Source organism: Marmota monax, unplaced genomic scaffold, assembly GCF_021218885.2.
Source record: "Marmota monax isolate L192 unplaced genomic scaffold, Marmota_monax_Labrador192_F-V1.1 WCK01_AAM20220418_F8-fsc00338, whole genome shotgun sequence".
Taxonomy (NCBI): domain Eukaryota; kingdom Metazoa; phylum Chordata; class Mammalia; order Rodentia; family Sciuridae; genus Marmota; species Marmota monax.
Window position 1 is genome coordinate 728062 of NW_026693035.1, and position 12188 is coordinate 740249.

Sequence of the window (12188 nt, forward strand, 5' to 3'; positions counted from 1 at the left end):
ATTCTTTAAGGATTCTTGGCTCTCAATGGTGTTTAGCAGTGGGACAGAACTCCTAAGCCAGAGCATGCTGAGTTTTAACAGTGTGTCTCTAAATGTGAGGGATGAAGAAGGGTCCATAAACATCACCTTTCCTAATTGCATCTGGCCAGAGCTGCTGAGTGCATCCCCATGAGGAGACTGTGGCTCTGGGAGGGTCCTGAGAATGCTGGAGCAGCCAAGACCACAGTACCTGGAGGGTTTGGGAGAAAGTCCCAGAGGGCTCAGGGGTGGATCTGCCTGGGGAGTGAGGAAGGGCCCTGTGGGTCGAGCTGCCTGGGGAAGTGGCTTAGGTCATGGTGAGGCACCACACCAGCAGGTGCCCAGGCTCTTACAGGAGCAGAGAAGAGGGGCCATTCCATATGGTGGGCCCCCCCAGCTTGGGGTGCTTGCTTCATTTGAGTTTGCCTGGACTGCAAGCTGAAGTCTCCCCATTCATGCAGGGTCTACAGAGAGTGGAGGGCCACACCACAGCCCGCTGCCCCCCAGCAACCCCCGGAAGCTCCAGGGTGGCAGTGCCAAGAGGCCAAGAAGACTCAAATAGATGGTGGAGCCAGAGCCTCACACAGGGAGGCCAGAGGAGCTTGGCCTTAACCCAAAGTTGGATTGGAGAAAAGAGGGCCCTCGCTGAACACTTTGGGGATAGCTCCTACTCTAGATTCAGGGGCTACCTCACCTTCCAAACGAGGGCTGCCTGTGGAGTACCAGGGCCCTGACTGTGGACCCTTCCCAGAGGTCCCTGGCCTTTCTTGGGTGGCCACAGTTGCAGATGCTGTTCCTGGGACCACGCCACATCCTATTGTTGTCTCTGGGAGGACCTGTGTCTCAGAGCACTCTGGTCACTGCACACCACTCAGCCCAGGATGAAGAGGATGCCCAAGCAGCCACTGGTAGGTCATGGGGAAGAATCTGTCCCATCCCCACAAACTTCAGCCAACCTGCAGAGTGGACCTGGTCTCTCCCAGGTGTGCAGGCTATCAGAAGCACGATAACTTAGAGGAAAGCTGTACCCCAAACCCTCATAAATGGGAACCTATATTAAGGTGAAGGCCTAAGGGGTTTATGAGTTTTAGTAATTTTTTCATCAGAAAAGCACACAGAAAGCTTGAGCGCCATCCTATGGATACACGGTCGTGGCATCCTCTGATCATGTTTGGCACTTTCTTTCTCAAATCCACACCTTCACCCCTCGCACTCTGGGACTCCTGTGTGGAGGCTGTGGGGGTCAGAGCCACCTCCCTGGTGGTGGGAGCCACTTCTTGTTGGCCAGCTTCCTTAAGCCAGGAGGTGAGCAGGACCAAGAGAGCAGAGATGAGCTCTGTGGACTTTGGCATCAGCACCTCAGGGACAGGAGGTACAGGTGGCATTCTGGCCTCTTGGCCCGAGTAGGATGCCCATAATCGCTGTGTAGACTCCATAGCTGGTGGTGCAGGCTGGCCTCCCTGTGATGACACCCTCTGTCAATGAAGACAGGCTTGGGACTTGCACAAAGCCAGGCTGCCCTTCTGGAACTTCTCTGCAACCCCCGGGGCACATCAACACCCACACCTTCACTCAGAGGGAGGCACCACGCCTGGAGTATAGGATTTCAATTTTTCTACCTGGTCCCAGACCTCTGAGCTGAAGCTGGCCTGGGTTTCATGGCCCTTAGGCCTAGTGGCCCTGATACTGACACTAAGTACCTCCTGAGATGTGGTGTGAAATGACTTCAAGAAAGTCATGGACAAATATTTTTATCTTAAGGATTTTTATCATAATGTGTATTAGAAAAATATGTAACTGGCCCATAAGACATTTGAGTCCATTAATCATGTCTAAACTTAAAGAGTGAATTGCTTCAAAGGAAAAAAAGGATCCACCCTCTAACTGACCAGGTGGTACTAGGGCAAAGCGGCAATCATGAGTGTGGTCTGCAGTATCTGAGGAGCAGGACACATGGCCTCCCCTGGGTCTCAGAGGCTGAGTTTGGCTGCCAAACAGAAAACCCCCAACAGTGACTTAGACAAGGTGGGGCTTATTTGCAGGGAAAAGCGGGGCAGTGGCATCGTGTCAAGCTGTTCTCTGAGGTCATCAGTACCACGGAGGAGGAAGCCCAGGGCTCAAGGTCACCAGGTGTCTGTAGAGCTGCAGCCAGCATATCCACATCCCAGGCCAAGGAGGAAAGGCCACCTGCCAACCTCTGCCTCTGCCTCGCTGGCCAACACAGTGCCCTCATGGCCCTCTCTTCTTCAAGGCCTTCTGGGAATTGTAGCTGTGTTCATTGCCCCAATATAACTAGGTTTCCATGATTAGGAAGGAAAAATGGACACTGGGTTGTCACCCAGCAGTCTATAACACCCTCCCCAGGGTGCAGATAGCAAAGTTGAGGCCCAAAGAGGGATCCAGTATTCCAAAGTGATTGTTGGCTCATGCCACTAAAAATGGAGGACGCCCTTGGCTCAGCTTCGTGGCCCCTCCCACACTGCCTCCTTGCCCTTCCATTCTCAGCCCAGCCTCTGGCCTGGCCCCTAGCAGAGCCTGGGGGTGACTGCAGGACCTTCCACGGCCCCTGGGCACCTGCCGCCAGCACTCAGGCACCCTCAGCTGCTTGTCCCTCAGGTGGGGTCCCTTCCCATCCCTGCCGGTGCTCCTCCTTCCACGCCCCAGTTGACCTGCAGGCTCTGTTCTGCCACAGATGACCCTCCCTGCCTGGGCTGACCTCCCTGCAGGGGCCTGACCTTGCCTGTTGGGGGTTGCAGTCATGTCTCCTGGGAGGGTTCCAGGGTGGTTGAAGGGATGCGCGGGTACACAGTGCGAGAACAGGGTTGGCTACGGCACAGGCATTCGCTGTGCCTCAGCTGTGGCAACTGTCATTGCACATTTGTCGCCTCGTCACCCATCTGTCTCCGGAGTAGTCAATCTTGTGCTTTCTCAAAGCTCAGACCTTGACTGGGGGATGGGACAGCCCCCTCTCAGGCAGGTGCACAGTGGCCACTCAGGAGATGCTCATGACAAGTGAACTGCGAGAAACTGGAACACTGCAGGCTGTGTGCCCAGGGAGAGGATGGTCTGAGGCCCCTGGTGGCTGCACAGGGTGTGGAAGGCAGGTACGAGTGGCAGGCCCAAGACAGCTCTTGTTTAAAAGCAGTAATTGTACCATTTGGCTCATAAAGCACTTTCTCATCCATCAACTAATCAGAGTCTCATTTAGCAGCCCCCACCCAGGCCTGTGGGGAGGGAGGAGCAGATTTTCTTTTACAAGTGAGAAGCTAAGGCTCAGATGGGTTTGAGACTTGCTCAAGGCAAAGGAAGCAGGATCCAGTGAGGATGAGCCATGCCTCCGCCCCTCTGAGAGCAGAACCCGGTGCTCCCCCGTCCCTGTCTCCTTCCCTCTCTCCTAAGGCCACCAAGCAATGCAGCATGAGAGCTGCTGTGCAAACCCCCCCCCCCCCCCCGGCAGACTGTGGCAGGAGACACTCCAGATGCCACCCAGACATGGCCCCAGCGTGTCTCAGGGCAGTGAGAACTAGCCGGCACTGGGCCAGCAGGCAATGTCTGTGCTTTTCTGATTCTAGGAAAGTGCTCAGGTATTCTGTGAAAACACAGTGAAGTTCACGTGTGCCCATCACGTGTGTCCCCACCAGGATGGAGGTGGAGAGCATGTGCCCTTGGGAGCTCTGCTCTGACTCCGTCTCCGCAGGGCAGTGCCGGTTCCTTGCCTCCCCATCACATGGAAAGGCCCCCCTTCTTTGCTCCTGTAAGAGCCTTCACATCCTGAGGGTTCATGGCTGTTCTCTTTTGTAGCTATGTGACACTGCTGGTTAAATGTCATGATCTGCTTCTCTGGTCTCTTGCTGATGCCCTTTGGGTTGTTTCCAGATAGGCCGAAGCCATGGAGCAGCTGTGAGGCCCATAGTTGGGCACACGCGAACCCTCTCCACACTGTGTATTGGGTTGGAGCTCCAGGAGTGGAGTTGCTGGGTGACCAGATGATCGCTGGTCTGCTCTTAGGACTAGATGCTGTGGGATGGCTGCCTTTCAGCCCTGGGTGGGACACTGCTCAGGCCTTTCCCGGTCAGGACCTGGGTGTCTGCTCTTAGTGGGCAGTGACCCCATGTGATCTTCACCCTGCTAGGGCCTGGCAGGCTGTGGAAAACACCTAATATCCAGGACCCAAGTGGGGCCTTTATGAAGTCTCTCTGGAACTCTCTTTAGGGCATTTTCCCATGACCTCTTGACCCCTGAGACTCTGGCCCTTGCCCTTTCTTTGTGTCCCTTGGCCATGGCAGAGGGATGAGAAACTGCCACAGATCTGATTACTCACTGGGCTGAGACCATAGGCTCTTTCTCACTTCCAGCCTGGATTCAGGAACTCTGTTCTGCAAATGTGGCAGCTAACATTGACCTAAGGATGTCTATTATGGCCACAGCATGGAGGGAGTGAGGTGGTGTGTGCCCCAGTGAAGCAGTGTGATATGGTGGCTTCAGAGTCAAATAGCTTCAGGTGTGATATGAACTTCAGAATCAAATAACCTAAGACACATACCAGCTCACATCTCCTTCCTGGGCCTCCATCTGCAAGATGGAGCCTGTTATCCCAGTAGAAAAAGCATAAGAGAGATTCTCCTTAGAGTACTCAACATGCAATGAGGCATGATTCCAGGATTTCCAATTGGCAACCTCAATTTCCCTCTGTGCAAAAGAAGTAGCAGGCCTTCCACTCTATGGAGTAATTTTTTTTCTTAATTTGTTTTCCTTCCTTTCTTTGTGCTGCTGGGGATGGAACCCAGAGCCTCACACATGCTAAGCAAGCACTTTAGCACCAAACACAACCAGCCCTGATGAGCAATTTTTAAGCATACAAATATAATTTTTTAAAAAACAAGAACATGAGCCAGGGTGGGTGGTAGATGTGTGTAATCCCAGCCATTGGGAGGTTAAGGCAGGAGGGTCACGTGTTTGAGACCAGCGTGGACAACTTAGCAAGACCCTCAAAATAAAAATTTAAAAAGGCTGGAGGTTAGGGCTGGGGACATGGCTCAAGCGGTAGCGCACTCGCCTGGCATGCGTGCGGCCCGGGTTCGATCCTCAGCACCACATACAAAGAAAGATGTGGTGTCTGACGAACACTAAAAAATAAATAAATAAATATTAAAATTCTCTCTCTCTCTTTAAAAAAAATGAGGAAAGGTTTATTTGGGGCTAGGGATGTGGCTCAAGCGGTAGCGCACTCGCCTGACATGCGTGCGGCCCAGGTTCGATCCTCAGCACCACATACAAACAAAGATGTTATGTCCGCCGATAACTAAAAAATAAATATTAAAATTCTCTCTCTCTCTCTTTCTCTCTCTCTTTAAAAAAAAAAAAAGCTGGGGATGTAGCTCAGTAGTCGAGCACCCTGGGTTCAATCTCTGGTACTGAAAACAAATAAACTACAAGACCTCCTGCAGACAGCTGAAGGCTCCTGTACCGTGACAGGTCTGGGGAGGGCAGCCAAAGCTGTGAGAGGGCCAGAGCTTCTGCTTGCCCCGCAAGAACTCACACACAGCAGTGGGTACATCCTGCCCCACAGCAGAGATCCGCACCAGCCATTTCCAGGAACCGGGGAACTCCACTGAACAGGATTCCTCATGCAACTGGGATGGATAGACACCTCCCAGGGATGGATAGACCTGGGAAGAAATCCCATCTTCTACCCCAGTGTCCTTTCCCACCAGTCTCAAGAGTAGGAATATAGGAGGATGTCCTTTGTGTGGTCATTGGGGTCCTGGGGCTGCCCTCACAAATGACTGCAGTCTGGGTGGCCTAGAAGAGAGATTGATTCTCTCACATTCTGAGGTCCAGGTGTTGGCCAGGCATGCTCCCTCCGAAGGTGGCAGAGAGGGTCTGCTCAGGTCCTCTCCAGCCTCTGGTGGCTCTTTGGCTGGTGGCAGCATCTTCCTGTGAGCATGTTTGACTCATCACATGGCTGTTTATTTATTTACTTATTAATTGTCATCATTTAGTGCTGGGAATTAAACCCAGGATCTTGCTAGGGAAGCACTCCACTCAGCTGTGCCCTCGGCCCACATGCACATCAGTCATATTAGAGCAGGGTCCACCCTTCTCTGGTATGACATCATCTTTACACCTATCGCAATCCTGTCTCCAAACTTGCTGAATTTAGGGTTGGGAATGGGATAAACAACTCAGCCTATATCACCTGGGGAGGCAGAAAAGCCACTAAAACCCCCCCAGAGGCCACGTCATAAATACGTTTGCTCATAGCATACAGTGTGAGGCAGGGTTTTTGCAGAGGGAATGCTGAATCAGTTGCAGGAATGTAAAAATGTTTTTCATTTTTATAAGTGTATACAAAGAGATTTGTCATATTTAAATTCTCATTAAAATGTCTAATAAAGTCGTTTCTAGTATCCCTTTATTCATGCTTCTATAAAAGCTATTTGTGAAGTGATTTCAAACATATGTTACATGGATCTGCTGGGTCCAAATGGCAAATGATGTTTATGATGTTTCTGAGTTTGAAAGGTTAAGCTGAATTAAAAGTTGCAAACTTGTCAGGCACCGTGGCGCAGGCTTGTAATCCTAGCAGCTCGGGAGGCTGTGGCAGGAGGATCTCGAGTTCAAAGCCAGCCTCAGCAATGGGAGGCACTAAGCAACTCAGTGAGACCCTGTCTCTAAATAAAATACAAAATTGAGCTGGGGATGTGGCTCAGTGGTTAAGTACCCCTGAGCTCAATTCCCAGTACCCACTCCCCCACCCCAAAAAAGTTGCAAACTTGTGGGGCATGGTGGCAAACACCTGCAATCCTAGCAACCCAGGAGGCAGAGGCAGGAGGATCACAGTTCAAGGCCAGCCTGGGCAATTTAGTGAGAACTTATCTCTAAATAAAAAATTTTTAATGTCTTCCTTTCACCCATGTTACTAATACAAACAAAAACTGGGCTAGTAGCACCCATGTTCTGAGTACCTTTGTCTTTTGGCCGAATCTGTAGCATCAAATTGCCTCAACCACCCCACACACAGTCTCGAGAGTAGGAAAATAGAAGGATGTTCTTTGTGTGGTCATTGCTGTCCTGCCCTGCCACTAGCAGCATGGACCTCACTGGGACTGCAGCCTTTTACTCAGATAGAAGCTGACATCAGCCCCATGGGCTCACACCAGGCCACTCCACTGGAAATGTCCCTGGTGTTTTCTACTGTGGCTGGTGCCAGGTGTTGTTGCGAGAGAGGGATGTGTGGGAGCAGAGTGGACAGTGTGACCCAGAGAGAAGCAAGGGAAGAAAGTCATGCAGAAGAGGCAGAGAGCACTCGGGGGTTTCCTGGAGAGGAGAGGCCAGAAGTCTGGGTGGCCAGTAGGCCACTGGTGGGGAATGAGCTTCCCATATTGGTGACATGGGTGTCAAGTCACAAGCAGTTTGAGGACTTCTCAGTCTCCTTCTACAGAGCCAGTCATCCCTCAGAGAGGCTGAGACTTGCATCCCCCACTGGCTTATCCTTTTGATGTTTTTGCACAGATTCATGTTTCAGTCCATCCAGTCTCTATAAGAAAACATGAGACTGGCTGGCTTATAAACAGGAAGCTATTTTCTTTAGTTCCAGAAGCTGGGAAATCCAAGATCTGGGATCTAGTGAGGGTCTGCTGCTGACTTGCAAAGTGTTGACTACTGGCTGTGTCCTCACATAGGGAAGGAGGGTTCTCAGGGGTCCCTTTTATGAGGGCACTAGTCCACCCTCCTGACTTGGTCACCTCCCAAAGTCCACATCCTAACCTTAACCCTAACCCTAACCTTCCTAATATCATCACTTTGAGATTAGGTTTCAACATAAGGTCAGCCGACACAAACATTTCATCCATTGCAATTATTCTGTGTGTGTACTTCAGTTCTTTTTTTTTAATATATTTTTTAGTTGTCAATGAACCTTTATTTAATTTATTTATGTGTGGTGCTGAGAATTGAACCCAGTGCCTCACACATGCTAGGCAATTGCTCTACCACTGAGCCACAACCCCAGCTCTGTACTTTGGTTCTTGAGTACAACTTCCCCAAGCTTTCTGTCCCTCATGGTACCCTCAGCCTGTGGAAGGGGAGCTGATTTCCACCCACCATGCTCTGGGAGCTCTTCAAGCCAGGACCCAGGTCTACCCTAACTTGATCTTCCATGACCCACACAGAGCCTGGCCCCCACTTTCCTTCCTTTGGGGTTTCCTTTGCCTTCAGAGTGAAATGTAGTCCCAAGCATCTAGCCTCCTCTGGCTATTCCCCAAACCTGCAAGACATTGGAGATAGAAACACTGCAGAGATAAGACTCCACACAGGGGCGGGAAGTAATGAGTGCACAATTAATCAAGAGGGTTCGTCTGTCTGTTCTCCTGGATTTTCACGTCTTGCAGGCAGTGTGGAATAATAAGGGTGGTAGGAAGCTGGGTCTGGAAACTGAGGCTGTTGCTCAGCAGCTGTGCCTTGGGCTAGTCACCCAACCTCTATAAGTAGCTCAGCTTTCACCACCAAGCCAAATCTTGCCCCTCATCCCACAATCAGATCCTCCCAAATCCCCTGTATGTTCCTAACTCAGGAAGTATGTTTCAAAAACAGAGGTGAAATTGACAAAGTGTAATGTGGAGAGCGGATGAACCCCCAGTTATCAGCTGATCCTGTGGTATCAACAAAAAGCTAAGCCTGGGAAACATTCCTTGCCAAAGCTCTGATGCTAACAGTTATCAGACATCCTGGGACAATGGGTATCCTGGGTTACAGCAGGATAATAGCAAAATGTTCTCAGCACAGCAACAGTAGGATAGCTAAAAAAATGTTTCTAGCTCTGTAACTTTTTAGTGCATAAAGAAGCCTCTGACAACTTACAAGCCTTGGACAATTTACAATGCCCCTGTAGTTTAACTTCCTGATTCAGAGATGCTATGTAATAAACGTGCGGAGCTAGTTCTGGGTACCTGTTGCTCCATCAGAGTGCAGTCTCCCACCTGGCCCCAGCTTTTTGTGAAATTACTTCTGTGTCTTCTTTGTCCCTGTGTTTTTCTTCATCTCCCATCGCCTCTACTAGAGAATCCTTTGTTGATGCTGTGAGGGTTGTGGCAGTTGGCACCCAGCAAGGGGCTCAGGCACAGGGGAACTCAAACAGAAGAGACACTCCTGGAAACACACTCATTGATCCCCACATTAGTAGTAATCACCGTTAAACAAGGTAAGGAGCACATATTTGTGGGATCAATCACTAGATGGAAAATTCCAGTTCTCAGAAGAGAAACCTTTATGTGCAAGCACTTAAAGCAATACTTAAAGATCAAGGATGCACTTTATTTATTTACTTATTTATTTGATACCAGAGATTGAACTCAGGGGCACTTGACCATTGAGCCACATCCCCAGCCCTATTTTGTTGAGAGCCACAGCCGAAGGGGCCCCAGCAAACTTCCAGCTGCCGGCTGATGATTGGCTCACAGCGGCCCCAGCAACATCTAGCTGATTGGCTCCTCTGCGGTGATGCTCATTGGACTGTTTCCCTGCCCTTTCAGACCACAGAGCTGCTCATTGGGGGACTTTTTTGGCTCCGCCCACATGACCCAGCCAATCGGCCTCAAGAGCAGGAGAATTGTGGGAGGTGGAGAGAAGCTTGTGTGGGAGAGAGAGGCTTGTGGAAAGCCGGTGGTGGCAGTTGAGGCTCTGAGGGTTTTTCCTGAGAGGCTGTTTTGTTTGGCATGTGTGGTTCTAAAAATAAAGTTAGTTTCTTTTGACAAGTGGCTCCTGATTGTGCCCAGCCAGACTGCGGCAGTTTCATATTTTAATTTAGAGAAAGGGTCTCACTGAGTTGCTTAGTGCCTTGCTTTTTGCTGAGGCTGGCTTTGAACTCGTGATCCTCCTGCCTCAGCCTCCAGAGCCACTGGGATTACAGGCAAGCACCAACTCACCTAGCAAGGATCCACTTTTAAAGATAAACAGCGTGTTAAATTTTTAAAAATCTGTTGATAAAAAATTGTTGTTGGTTTCCAGAGGAGGGTACTTTCAATTTGGATACCTGGCGAAAAGTTGGGGAGCAACTGTGTGCTTGCTATATTAATGAAGGTTCAGATAAAATTCCCATGTCAGCTTTTACTTTAAGATCATAATTAAAGACTGTTTAAATCCTACCCAAGAGAAATCAAGATTACTTTCCTCTACCAAGGTAACAGATTTAAAACAAACTTTAGACGGGTGTCAGATTCTAAAGTTGTCCACCCTTTGCCCGGCCTCCCTCTCTAGAGGCTTCAGGGATAAGCTCAGTTAAACAATTACCCTTACAATATGAGCAAGAATTAAGGGCTGGGGTCGTGGCTCAGTGGTAGAGCACTTGCCTAGCCTGTGTGAGGCACTGGATTCGATCCTCAGCACCACATAAAAACATATAAATAAAATAAAGGTATTGTGTCCAACTACAACTTACTTTGTTACTGTTAACTCTTAAAAAACTTTTTTTTAAGTTACAGACACAATACCTTTATTTTATTTATTTTTAAGTGGTGTTGAGGATCGAACCCAGGGCCTTACATGTGCTAGGCAAGTGCTCTACTACTGAGCCACGACCCCACACCGCTACTGTGATTTTTAATGTATCTTCTGTGTCCTCTACTGTGGGTGCCTAATCAAAAATTTCAAGCCAGCGGCTCAGGAGGCAGAGGCAGGAGGATCGTGAGTTCAAAGCCAGCCTCAGCAAAAGCCAGCCTCAACAATGGTGAGGCCCTAAGCAACTCAGTGAGACCCTGTCTCTAAATCAAATACAAAATAGGCTGGGGATGTGGTGCAGTGGTCAAGTGCCCCTGAATTCAGTCCCCAGTACCCCCCACCCACTGCAAAATGTCAACTGTTTCCCCATTGTTGCGTTTGTCTCCATTTTAGTTGAGCCTACCAAAGTCTAGACAGGCTGGGGAAGATACCAGGCTTTCAAATTTTCCCTGTCATTAAAAGGCATGATCCTAATAATCCTGGACAAATACTGCACATATACGAGCCTATCCCTTTTAAAACCTTCAAGGACTTAAAAACAACTTCTAGCTCATTTTGGGCCAATTTTTCCATTTGTTATTAGCTTGCTTGAAAATATCTCTAATGAGGCTCTGACTCTAAATGATTGGCAAGCTCTGGCTAAGGCATGTTTGAATCCAGGAGATTATCTCATGTGGAAGTCAGGGTGGAAGCCGATAGAGACCAAGTAACTTGAAATCAAGCACATGCTGTAAACATGACTGTGGAAATGTTAACGGGAACTGGAGCTTTTCAAAATGTACAAAATCACCTAAGTTATACATTACAATCTTTTCCGCAAATAAATATATACGCAATAAAAGCATGGAGAAGTTTACCAACTAAAGGAGAAAAAAAAAACAAAAAACAGATATCAGTAAAATAAGATATGGGCCTGATGAGCTCTATGCTGATTCTATGGCTCACTCGTTTCAGGCTACAAGTAGAATTATTGCAGATCCTGATGCTGGAAATATTCCAGTACAACAATTGGCATTTGAAAATGCAAATAAGACTTTCCAAGATGCATTGCACCTTTATCAAAATAAGGGTACCGTAGTGATTTTATTTGTTTATGTGCAAACATTGGGCCATCATATATTCAAGAGACAGCTTTTGCCACAGCATTAAAAGAGGTTTTTCATCCAAAAAAAAAAAAAAACAGATAAGTTCAAGGGACTTGTGTTTCAATTGCGGCAAGTCTGGGCATTATGCCAGTGATTGCAAACAGCGCTCCTTTCCTGTAATGGGTTAGTGGAAGGCAGGGCTCTCCCCAGCTACAGGAGAAATGCCCTCAGTGTCAGCGAGGTTATCACTGGATAAAAGAAGGTAGATCAGCCTGGTGTGGTGGCACACGCCTGTAATCCCAGTGGCTCGGGAGGCTGAGGAAGGAGGATTGTGAGTTCAAAGCCAGCCTCAGCAAAAGCAAGGCACTAAGAAACTCAGTGAGACTCTGTCTCAAAATAAAATATAAAGTAGGGCTGGGTGTGGCTCAGTAGTCAAGTGCCCCTGAATTCAATCCTGGTACCCCCCTCCCCCCACCAAAAAAAGGTGGATCAAATACGGATATATGTGTATATCCTTTAGTTCCTCCACAGGGAAACTGTTGAGGGGGCCAGCCTCACCCCCAACAAACCTTGGGGGCACTGACACCA